Raw genomic sequence first — 13,873 nt, forward strand, 5'->3', positions numbered from 1 at the left:
AAATACTGTACCAATTTTTACAGAAAATTGTATAGCTCTACGTACTGTCAGGAATCCACAGATAAATAATGTTCACTCTATTAGTGATATAGAATCTAAACAGTGTGATGAACCCATCAAAATTGAAGAGATTATAGAGTCTGTCAAACATCTAAAGAACAATAAATCACCAGGTGTTGATGGAATTACATCAGAATTTTACAAATTATTTTCTGAACAAGTAGCTCCCTTCCTATTTGAAGTATTTTTAGAGAGTATTAAAAACAATGTTCTCCCTCCTACAATGAGTCAGGGGTTAATAACACTGATAACTAAGCCTAAAAAATAAGTGCTGCTCATCGATAACTGGCGTCCAATTTGTCTTCTTAATAATGACTATAAGATATTAGCCTTACTACTTGCAAAAACAATTAAAGAAGTCCTGGATGCAATCATTGATGAAACAGTCTGGCTTCATGAGGAACAGACATATTTCTAACAATGTCAGACTAGTATTAGACATACTTGACTACTCAGACCTAATAACTGCCCCCTCTTCCTACTTATCCTCATCCTCTTTCTTCCCATCATCCTCCAGTGGTTCAGGAGAGACCTGTGGAGCACTCTGATGACAGAGAGAACCGCAAAGAACCTTTCTCACTCAATTGTGAGTGTTCAGTCAAGCATAACCATAGAACAATGAAGTGTTCTTCAAGTCTAGTCCCTACGAGATACAGGGTTTGCAGGCATTTGTTAGTGTGTGTATGTTTGGCCTTCAGGGTGGCTGCTGCTCGTAATGAATCCCTCCAGAGGTGACAGGAGGCCAACCAGTACAAGCTAATGGCAGAGAAACAGCTGGAGAGTCTCAGGCTGTATTACACTGAAACAGTGGTTTGCTGGCTTCTGTTAAATACTAGAAAAACTGGATATGCTGTAGATGTATGGTAAATAAAAATCTGTGAATCTGACCCCTGCACCTTTCTCTTTTGACCCACAGGGCCTGCGGCCCTCAACAGCAGACGCTGAGTGGTACCGACAGCCTGAGCAGGACCAAGGGGCAAGGCGTTCTACACACCCCACGTTAGGAGGCAGGATGGGCAGCAGGTAAAACTGAACGGAAGGAGAAGGTGTAGAAAAGTGACTGATTTATTGTTTATTTGTGAAGCATTCAGGTTCATATATGTGTAGTATCTGCGGCAGTTGCAGCACATCAGACAGCAATATTAAAATTAGATGACAGAGAGCTGACGCTGAGGTAAAGACGACAACATATTGACATGAATGTTTCTCTCCCATTCCCTATGCCCTACCATTCTTTATCACATCTACGTGATGTCTGCATCAGTGGTGTAAAGTATTTAAGTAAAAATACTTTAAAGTACTACTTTAGTTTTTTGGGGGGGTATCTGTACTTTACTATTTATATTTTTGACAACATTTACTTCACTAGATTCCTAAAGAAAATGATGTGCTTTTTACTCCATACATTTAAAATGCTTAGCAGGACAGAAAATGGACAAATTCATACACTTATCAAGAGAACATCCGGTCATCCTGACCGCCTCTGGCCTGGCGGACTCACTAAAACACAAATGCTTTATTTGTAAACGATGTTTGAATATTGTAGTGTGACCCTGGCTATCTGTAAAAAAAAAAAAAAAAATGTAAAAAGTGTGCTGTCTGGTTGGCTTCATAGAATGAATTTATTAATTATTCATACTTTTACTTTTGATACTTAAGTATATATTAGTAACTACATTTACTTTTAATACTTAAGTAACTCATTTAATACTTAATAGTAAATCATTTGCATAACACCACTACACATTTCTAATACCATTCTCACTGTTGTTAACATAACACAGTCTATACAGTGAGTATACCAAACTAGGAACACCTTCCTAATATTGAGTTGCATATCTGGTCCCACTCCCCCTCTTGGGCATGAACACTACAAGGTGTCAAAAGTGTTCCACAGGGAGACTGGCCCATGTTGACTCCAATGCTTCCCACAGTTGTGTCAAGTTGGCTGGATGTTTTTTGGGTGGTGGACCATTCTTGATCCACACAGGAAACTGTTAAGTGTGAAAAAAACAGCAGTTTAGCAGTTCTTGACACAAACTGGTGCGCCATACATACCCCATTGAAAGGTAATCAAATATTTTGTCTTACCCATTCACCCTCTGAATGACAAACATGCACAATCCATGTCTCAATTGTCTCAAAGCTTATCCTCCCCTTCATCTACACTAATTAAAAAGTGGATTTAACAAGTGACATCAATAAGGGATCATAGCTTTCACCTGGTCAAGTCTGTCATGGAAAGAGCAGGTTTCCTCAATGCTTTGTACACTCAGTGTATATTGACTATAGCTAGGTTTCCATCCAATATTCTAAAATCTGCATAATGACCATAATGAAAATCCACCAGTGATGTTTCCACCAAACTGACTTCTTTCAGATACAAATCAGTGCGTGATGGCATAGTGCACAAAAACGGTACCTTTTTTGCTTCAGTTTTCATGTATCGAATAAAAATCTAAATTTCAATGTGGTTCCACCGCATGTTTTACTCTACGGATAGTTTTGTCACAGAAACTGCTGCGTTAAATAGCAAATGTGTCGACTCTGGTTTTAGCACTTGCGCTCTAGCCAACAGCTCACAGATACAGTGCGTGTAGGCTAGTCTACATAACATTATGGATAAGAGCGAGAATATTTGTATTTGTCATGCCACTAGAATCAGACCCTCAATATTTATTTAAAATAAGTGGTGTTTTCTACTTGTTTATTACATTTATTTTGCGATGTACACCGTATATTATTTTGTAATACAATAGTTTTATACTAGTGCATAGTACTTGGAGCAACCTCGGTACATATACAAATAATGACCTAATAATAATAATAATAATCACAGCATATTAAAATAAGACAGTAACTTTAGACCAGTTGCTAACAACATAAAACTCACCTTCAGGTGCACTTCAATCTCGATGGGCAAAAAAGCCTATATTTGATGTTACCATTTATACCACGGCGGGCAGTAGTACTATAAAAAGGTACCTTACCTTTAGTAGACGTATCATAAGGCGTGACCTACATGACAAGGCGCAGACGGCGAGGCTTTGAGTTGAATATGGTGATGATTTCATCATAATCCAATGTTTCTGTCAGTTCACACTCAAAAGAGAGCAAACTGAAGTGGTTCAGCCGGGCGCTTGTCATTGATGTGCGAAGATGATTTTTAAATCCTAGTTGTTGTTGAGAAAAGTCTCTCCACACTGCATGATGTCATTGGAAGTGTGACAATGATCATTAACAGAGAGTTTATATTAGGGAAAATATCATCAGGGCAGCTGTCAAGTACACTCATTATGGAGGAAAAATCACTCTTTCCCATGTTCATTTTGCAACTTAACTGCTGAATAAAAACAGTGAATTCAGCATACCTCAATTGATATTGCATAATGATCGCATGTGGTCTTTGGCTGCTCTTTAAGGCTGCAGGTTTGGGATTCTTTGGAAAGGGAGGCTGCCGCTTGCATGATCCCATGTGTGTCTTTTTGAAATCTTGAGTTTAACGCAGTAATCTGTCTGTCTTGAATATTGTTCCAAAATTGCCGCAGGTCACTGTCACTCTTGATGCTGGATGTTTTCCCTAATGAAGTTGTGACTACACTGTCTGCCAATTTTACAGGTAGTTTTCGCTGCCGTGATGTGCTCACATCCCATTTACTAATATCATGCTTAATCATCATCTCTTCAGTTAGCTTGAGATCTTTATCAATGTCTCCCGCTGAGTTATCTCAATGTAAAAAGCAGCTTTTGAGGATTTCAATTAAACCAATACAGTTCCTCACAGATAATGTAGAGCTTTGTAATCCCTTTGTAGCAAAATCACTAGTGTCAAACAATTTACTAAACGTGACTAACAGGAATAAAAACGTATTGTTCTGGATTTGTTGTAAGAGGGCATCGGCTTCTAATTTGGTTTGTTCACAAGCCTCTGAAAAATCTGCAAGAACTTCTAAAATGACATCTAGCAGTAACAGCACTTTATTCACTGACCCTGATTTTGAACTCCAACGTACATCTGTGGATCTTTCTAGCTCGATACATGGTCTATTAGGATGCAACTCTTTCTGTACTTCTATGAATCAAGCATGTCTGTGGGACCAACTCATAAGTGTGTAGCTGGTTTACTGTGTCAAAAAAAGTACTGACATCTCCCAACACTTTTGCCGTGGCACACAGAACCAAATTCAAACAGTGGGAGTTGCAATGCACATATACCGCTTGCTTAAATGTTTGCTTTAGTAGGACATGTACCCCTCTGTTCCCTGACATGACTGAAGCGCCATCGAAACAAAAACCCACACACAGAGTGGGATCCAACTCCAGCGGTTGCAACACTTCAAGTATTTTCCGAGAAATTCCCTATGCAGACAAATCAGCGGTTTCCATAAATCCAACAGCTCTTTCTTTAATCAGTCCAGCATGAATGTATCGGATGCACACAGTAATAAGTTCTCGTTTAGATTGTTCTTTATATTCATCTGCTAGTATGGCAAAATAGGTGGAAGGCGTATAATGAACTTAATCTTTTATCCTGCACAGTAACAATGATGCAGCACACTCCAGCAACTCGTTCTGAACTTCGGGGCTCATAAGAGTGGCATTGTGAGGTAGCTCATTAAGCCTGTTTTGTATTTCTGAGTCATACTTTGAGGTGAAATTAGAGATTTCTAAAAAGTGACCTTTGTATTTTACCTCTTCAGTTGCTCTATGCCCTCTGAGTGGAATATCCTGCTTTGCACCCATTAGAAATATATCTATGACCACTTTAACATGTACACGGTTTCTTTCTATAAAATCCATGTTTGCATCATCATGTATTTGGTTTAACTCAGTCCCACGACTTCTAGGCCCATGGGTCGCCTTGTATGATTCACATTTTGTAAGGGCACTAGCATGTAATTTGCTATTCTCGTGTTTGCAGCAAGCATTTCTTGTGAGTATCCAGTTTTTAAATCCATCTCGTACAAATCTGAAATCGACATTTTCCCAAGGAAAGTGCCCACAAAATGTACAATAAATTGCATATTTTGCTTTACTATACTCAATCCACACGTACTGGTCATACCACCTTGAAGAGAAGCAACGTGATTAACCATTTATCATACTTGAAGGGAACTTTACTAGCTTTGGTTGACAGGCTGGTTCATCCACGGCAGACAAATCTGTCGGTGGACCTACTGCAGGTTCACCCCCGCCCGCAGCATCAAGAACGAGAGGAGACGGTGGGGTAGGCAAGCATGCCTGGCTCAATGTGGCATTAGCGGTTGTTTCTATCCTGGCACCACCTGTTAATGTCTCATTCTGGAAGCTATCGGTAGATTGATCCAAATTATTTTCTGGCACACACTATTATTCCTCCATATGTCTTTATTTGAAAAACCTAGCGATCGACATTTGGTTTGCCATTGCTAGCACGACTAAATTGCCTTAGCTGGTGAGTCAATTCCAGTAAACTAGCGCGGTAGAGCTTTCTAGCTTATGCGCTACAAACGTTGTTCAGGTAAACCACCTTTATGATTTTTCTTTTTAATGTAACCAAAAGTCGGAAGACAACTTAATTGTCGCGGACTTTCTTTGTTACATTATATTAAAATTGCCCATAGAAAATGAATATCACATGCATTTCGTTTAAAAATGTAATAAAATAAATACAAATAAAACTGTATATTGAAAAATAATAACTTTTTTGGGGTAGGCTTGAGATCAAACTGGGTAGACCACGACTCAGGCTCCCCGTAGCTACGCCGCTGATTTGTAGCCGAATAAACTGCACGGTTTTCTTTTTTTCTTCTTTTTTTTATAACAACAAATCAATACATAAAGCGCGTGAGGGAACAATGCCAAAAAAGATGCAACACTGTTTCTGGGTGGTCATTACAAAAGGAGCAATTTGAGTTGATGTTTTCCTTAAACTTCTTCATATAGTGGTTGGCAGGATAATATTTATGAATAATTTTAAAATAAACTTCCTTAATTTTTGTTAACAAGTAGGTAGGTATGTGTGGCAATATCCAAACTTTTTTCCAACAGATATTATCAATAAATACATTCCAATAAGGCATGACATAAGGTATATAGATACAACATCCTGCTGAAACAAGGTTCGTATCGCTCTGTTGTTGAATGGACCAAAAGATAAACAAATCTTTCCTACTGATGAGTCAACAGGGTCAATAGAAGGTAGGCTTTGAGGGTCAGGTCTTGACACGTTCCTAAATAACATAGCAACACCTGAGGGAATGGCATCTAAAACAATTGCAAAATCTTTAGGTGTTACAGGGACCTTGTAAAGCGATAGGAATTCCTTATAACTGAGTAAAAGACCCTCTGCATTTACCAGTTGGCTCACCGACAGGATATTATTTCGGAACCAATATTCTAAAAACAAAGAAGTATTTTTATACAATATATCCCATTTATTCCATATATAATATTTGTGTGGAGAAAAATTGTGTTTATAAATGAAGGACTATGATAAGAAAACCTGCTGATGAAAAGCAGAAAGTTTCACTGGAACTTTGTCAATATTATAATTGCAAAACAACATGAAGTTAAGGCCACCAAAAGTAGAGAAGACTTAGTAGAGATGTCAGCACTGGCATGCTTCCATAGAGAATGACAACAGTCTAATGATATTCACCTGATGATTGTACTCTGAGATTGAGAGATATGGCTGACGTAATTTACATTTCATGCCCAGGAATCTTTGAAATGGGCTCACATTTCAGTTCGGTGTAACTGGTTTTGATGCCAAAAAGCTAGAGTGAATGGAATCTGATGAGGATCTTCAGATAATGGAGAGCAAGCTATGATACTGACCACCAGGTGGTGCTACTGTCAACATTTCCCCACAGCTACTGTGAAGCCAAGCCTACTGAATGCAAGAAGGAAACTAGATGTTGGGTAATGTGTGGCTGAAACTAAGCAGATAAAAGCTAATGGTTCTGATAAGGGGAGGTTTGAACACAGATCTTTTGGCGTTATGTCCCTAATGTGTGTGTATCTGGGGTCTGTGCTGGAGTGGCCCCCACTCTAGCCTGTGGGCCTACAGCAGCTCTCTCTGTGCAACATCATGTGGCTGAACTCCTCCTCAATCACCTAGAAACATCCAGAACAGAGTGAGGAAACAGCACAATACCCTGAAGTGAACACATACCCATACCCACACGCAAGCTAATTATATCTGTTCTTAACAAGAAGTCACAAGACTTCTGCAAAGTGTGAGGAGTTAGCACATTTGGCTTGTGCAAGTTTTGTTGAACTCTTTCAACCAGAAAATATTTTAATGTTAATTTCTGTAAGAAGAAAGTCACCTCACTGTTTATGATGAGCTCATATCACTGAGTCTACCTATCAGAGGAGGAAACAGAGAGAAATACCAGAGATACAGTGCATTCAGAAAGTATGGACCTTTTCCACATTTTGTTGTTACAGCCTGAATTAAAGATAGATTCAATTGAGATTGTGTCGCTTGCAATACCCCGTAATGTCAGTGAAAATATGTTTTTCTAAATGCCTTGCAAAGGCAACTATTGGTGGATGGGTAAAACATTTGAAAAGTAGACATTGAATATCCATTTGAGCATGGTAAAGTTAATAATTACTCTTTAGATGGTGTGTCAATACACCCAGTCGCCACAAAGATACAGGAAGGAAGGAAGGAAATCGCTCAGGGATTTCACTGAGGCCAATGGTCACTTTAAAACAATTTAAAACAAACAAGAGTTTAATGGCTTTGATAGGAGAAAACTGAGGACGGATCAACAACATTGTAGTTACTCCACAATGATAACCTACTGTAAATTACAGCGTGAAAAGGAAACCTGTACAGAATAAAAATATTCCAAAACATGCATGGTGTTTGCTATAAGGCACTAAAGTAAAACTGCAAAACATGTGGCAAAGAAATTAACTTATTGTCCTGAATACAAAGCGTTATGTTGGGGGCAAACACAACATCACTGAGTACCACTTTTCGTATACTTGTCATCAGCAAGGAATACAGAGTTTTTTTTAAAGATAAAAATAAATGGAATAGAGCTGAGCACAGTCAAAACCTTGTTCAGTCTGTTTTCCAACAGATACTGGGATATAAATTCACCTTTCAGCAGGACAATAACCTAAAACACAAGGCCAAATATACACTGGAGATGCTTTTGTTCCTGATTGGACTGGTTACAGTTTTGACTTAAACCACCGTAAAGATCTATGGCAAGACTTGAAAATGGCTGTCAAGAAATAAGCAACAACCAATTTGACAGAGATTTAATCATTTAAAAAAGAATAATGTGCAAATATTGTACAATCCAGGTGTGCAAATCTCTTAGACTTACCGCGAAAGACTCACAATATACTAACGTGTATTGACTTACAGTATGTAGATTAGACATCTCTGTATTTCATTTTCATTTAAATTTGCTACAATTGAAAAAAAAAAAATGTTTTAACTTTGTCAATATGTGGTAGTTGTGTGAATTTTTTATTTATTTAATACATTTTGAATTCAGGCTGTAAAAACAAAATGTGGAATAAGGCAAGGGGTATGACTTACTTACTTACTTACAAACAAACAAACAAACAAACAAACAATTGTCTACCTGGAGCCAAATACCATTAGTGTCGTATTTCAACGGCCCGCAATTAAAAAATAATACTTAAATCCATGTTACTTTGTCATCTAAACATTTATTGGAAATACTGTAGAATTCCATTCATTCCTAAGGAGGACTGCTCCTACTGGGGAGTGCCAGTATGGCTTGAAAGCCTCAACTGCCAATACATTGTAAATAGCAATCCAGGTTTCATATACATCATTGTCCAAAACGCCAGGCCCACACAATCCTGTTACCATGGCAACAAATACACAGAGACTAGATGTACTAGACAGCTAGCTAGCTAGCTTGCAACTTTTTTTTGTGTAATATTGGGTTTTTCTAAACATTTAAAACAAACAAAAAAATGCTCTAAAAAAGCCTTCCAAACACATATTGGAGGGAACACTGTGGCGATGTGTCAAGAACTGCAACACTGCTGGGTTTTTCCATGCTCAGTTTCCCCATTTGTATCAAGAATGATCCACCGCCCACAGGACATCCAGTCAACTTGGCACAACTGTGGGCCAGCATCCCTGTCGAACGCTTTCGACACCTTGTAGAGTCCATGTGAATTGATGCTGTTCTGAGGGCCAAAGGGCACTCTGAGGGCCTTCCTAAAATATTAGGAATGTGTTTCTAATGTTTAGTACACTCAGTGTATATTAATAATGCAATTATTTTTCTATCTCTAATTTATATTTGACTGGTAATCTGGTATGAGCATGGTGGGAAATACATTTTTGGGTCCACCAGCCACTGTGGCAAGTATATACCAGTCAAAATATATACATTTTTGCCCTAATTACACACACAAAAAGTTGGATAAGCATGCTTTTAAAATGTCTCTAAAACAAGGTATTGCTAGTAAGAGGTCTGGGGCATATTTCTCAATTCCAGCGTCTTTTAACCAATTTATGTTAAAATAAATAATTTAGATAAAAACACAAGTTCTACAACTGAACATCAAGAATCAACAAAGTGCCTGCCCTGCCACAAAATGCTGAGTGATATGGCTTATTTATTATTATAGTTCAGGACTCTACACTGACATTTTTTAACAAGGAGTAGATGTGTTGCTAATTAGAAATGTAGAATTACACAAATAAATCTGGGAGAATAATTAAAATATTTTAGTGTTAAATGATACAAAATGACAAAGTTCATTAATATAGGTGGTCTTTGCTCAATCAAGTACAATCATTAAGTGAGACGAATGTTCAGCTGCGACTTTAACTTCTTATGGCTGGGGGGCAGTATTGAGTAGCTTGGATGAATAAGGTGCCCAGAGTAAACTGCCTGCTACTCAGTCCCAGAAGCTAAGATATGCAAATTATTATTTGGATAGAAAACACTGAAGTTTCTAAAACTGTTTGAATGATGTCTGTGGGTATAACAGAAATCATATGGCAGGCAAAAACCTGAGAAAAAATCCAACCAGGAAGTGGGAAATCTGAGGTTTGTAGGTTTAAGTCTTTGCCTATCCAAGATAGTGTAAATTTGGTCCGATTGCACTTCCTACGGCTTCCACTAGATGTCAACAGTCTTTAGAACCTTGTTTCAGGCTTCTACTGTGAAGGGGGAGCGAATAAGAGCTGTTTGACTAAGGGGTCTGGCAGAATGCCATGAGCTAAATCACGTGCGCGGCCGTGAGAGCAAGCTGCGTTCCCGTTAATTTCTAAAGACAACGGAATTGGAATATTATTGAAGATTTATGATAAAAACATCCTAAAGATTGATTCTATACATTGTTTGACATGTTTCTACGAACTGTAATGGAACTGTCTTGACTTTTTATCTGGACCTAGTGCTCGCGCCTTGTGAATTTGGATTTGTGAACTAACCACGCGAACAAAAAGGAGGTATTTGGACATAAATGATGGACTTTATTGAACAAAACAAACATTTATTGCGGAACTGGGATTCCTGGGAGTGCATTCCGATGAAGATCAAAGGTAAGTGAATATTTATAATGCTATTTCTGACTTCTGTTGACTCCTCAACATGGCGGGTATCAATAATGGCTTGTTTTGATCTCTGAGTGCTGTACCCAGATTATTCCATGGTGTGCTTTCGCTGTAAAGCTTTTTTGAAATCTGACACAGCAGTCGCATTAATAAGGAGAAGTATATCTTTAATTCCATGCATAACACTTGTATTGTCATCAACAGTTATTGTGATGAGTATTTCTGTAAATTGATGTGGCTCTCTGCAAAATCACCGGATGTTTTGGAAGCAAAACATTACTGAACATAACGCGCCAATGTAAACTAAGATTGTTGGATATAAATATGAACTTTACCGAACAAATGGCTATTAAGTCTGGCAGCCCAACTGATTGGCAAATGTGCTGCAAATTAAGAAATCATGTGACTGAACTAAATGAAAAGAAAAACCTACACTATGAAACAAAGGAAGAATGATAGTAAAAAAGAATGATAGTATATATATAAAGAATGATAGTAAAAAGCCAACTCGGCTCCTTCATTCATTGAATCAGATGGCTCATTCATTCCAAAGCCCAATGATAAACTACTTTAATGACTTTTTCATTGGCAAGATAAGCAAACTTAGGGATGACATGCCAGCAACAAACGCTGACACTACACATCCAAGTATATCGGAGCAAATTATCAAAGACAAGAATTGTACTTTTGAATTCCATAAAGTCAGTGTGGAAGAGGTGAAAAAATTATTGTTGGCTATCAACAATGACAAGCCACTGGGGTCTGACAATCTGGATGGAAAATTACTGAGGCTAATAGCAGACGATATTGCCACTCCTATTTGCCACATCTTCAATTGAAGCCTACTAGAGAGTGTGTGCCCTCAGGCCTGGAGGGAAGCTAAAGTCATTCCGCTACACAAGAATAGTAAAGCCCCCTTTACTGGCTCAAATAGCCGACCAATCAGCCTGTTACCAACCCTTAGTAAACTTTTGGAAAAAATTGTGTTTGACCAGATACAATGCTATTTTACAGTAAACAAGTTGACAACAGAATTTCAGCATGCTTATAGGGAACTGCAACTGTAAACCAATAACATAGATGTCTAAATGTATTTTGCTATGCGAGCGTTGTGGTCAGCCTGTTAGATGAGAAGTCTGTCTTTAATAAAGCGATGCTCTGCCTTCTTAACAACACTATTTATTTATTTTATTTATTTATTTCACCTTTATTTAACCAGGTAGGCAAGTTGAGAACAAGTTCTCATTTACAATTGCGACCTGGCCAAGATAAAGCAAAGCAGTTCGACACATACAACGACACAGAGTTACACATGGAGTAAAACAAACATACAGTCAATAATACAGTATAAACAAGTCTATATACGATGTGAGCAAATGAGGTGAGATAAGGGAGGTAAAGGCAAAAAAAAGGCCATGGTGGCAAAGTAAATACAATATAGCAAGTAAAACACTGGAATGGTAGATTTGCAGTGGAAGAATGTGCAAAGTAGAAATAAAAATAATGGGGTGCAAAGGAGCAAAATAAATAAATAAAATAAATACAGTAGGGAAAGAGGTAGTTGTTTGGGCTAAATTATAGGTGGGCTATGTACAGGTGCAGTAATCTGTGAGCTGCTCTGACAGTTGGTGCTTAAAGCTAGTGAGGGAGATAAGTGTTTCCAGTTTCAGAGATTTTTGTAGTTCTTTCCAGTCATTGGCAGCAGAGAACTGGAAGGAGAGGCGGCCAAAGAAAGAATTGGTTTTGGGGGTGACCAGAGAGATACACCTGCTGGAGCGAGTGCTACAGGTGGGTGATGCTATGGTGACCAGCGAGCTGAGATAAGGGGGGACTTTACCTAGCAGGCTATCAACAAGGCAGGTCCCACAGGCCCTAGATTTGTCGCACCTTGACTACTGTTTAGTCTTGTGGTTAGGTGCCACAAAAAAGGACTTAAGAAAATTGCAATTGGCTCAGGACAGGACAGCACGGCTGGCCCTTGGCTGTACACAGAGAGCTAATATTAATAATATGCATTTCAATCTCTCCTGGCTGAAAGTGGAGGAGAGATTGACTTCTTCACTACTTTTATTTATGAGAGGTATTGACATGTTGAATGCCCCGAGCTGTCTGTCTGAACTACTGGCACACAGCTCAGACACCCATGCATACCCCACAAGACATGCCACAACAGGTCTATTCACAGAGATGGGAGGCACACAGTACTACATAGAGCCATGACTACATTGAACTCTATTCCACTTCAAGTAACTGACGCAAGCAGTAAAATTTGATTTATAAAACAGAAAAATACACCTTATGGAACAGAGGAGACTGTTAACAACATGTAATCTCTTGCATTACCAGCATCTCTGTGTGGTGCCAAGAGCTCTCCCACAGGGTCAGTGGATGGCTAGCCATCTGTGTATATGCGCTTCATAGATTCCTCTTCTAACTGGGAGCAATGTTCCCACAATGCAAACACACGTCATATTCTAACCTGTACTGTGCCTTTCATAACAAAAATGAGTCATACTGATGTGGTCTTTTAGATATTCTGAACTTCAATCTATTTTGATGTGATCCATATGAATAAATAAACAGGGATGTTCGAGATGAGTCCCAGAATTTCAGTCAGAAAAATTAAAGTAAGGATTGGTTATTCACCAAACATACTAAAAGCATGTACATTATGTACTCTGTAGAAAAACACATTGGGCCCTCATCATTGACTGTGGAGGTGAACCAGCAAAAAACACCTGGCGTCTCTCCCATGACACACTTCTACAAGCTCCAACTCATCAGGATCTTAATCAGACAGATTTCCAGAGGCGTGGACTCGAGTCACATGACTTGGAATCGAGTCACAAATATGATGACTTGCAACTCGACTTTGACTTTAACACCGTGACTTGACTTGGACTTGAGCCTTATGACTCGACCTGACTTGATACCCTCCCCAAGCCCAAATATATAAAATTATGCTATTAAAAAAAGTGTACAGCGCATCAACTCTTCATTTAACGGATTAAAGTTTGAATCGGACAGCAGCCAATTAAATTGTACCAGCTGAGAAAAAGTTGCGTGTGGCTATGCAGAGGAATGTCGGCGGGTGAATTCAGATTGAGCCCTTGGAAAGATGATACCCCAAATGATTATTTTTGTATATACAGACTACGCTGTAGTCAACAAAAGGCAGATTGCAACTTGCAGAACATGCGAGAAGAAAATTACACATGGAGGCCCAACAACTTCCAACTTTGTTCGACATTTGAA

Source organism: Oncorhynchus mykiss, chromosome 3 (assembly GCF_057628025.1).
Source record: "Oncorhynchus mykiss isolate SJ-2025 chromosome 3, ASM5762802v1, whole genome shotgun sequence".
NCBI lineage: Eukaryota > Metazoa > Chordata > Actinopteri > Salmoniformes > Salmonidae > Oncorhynchus > Oncorhynchus mykiss.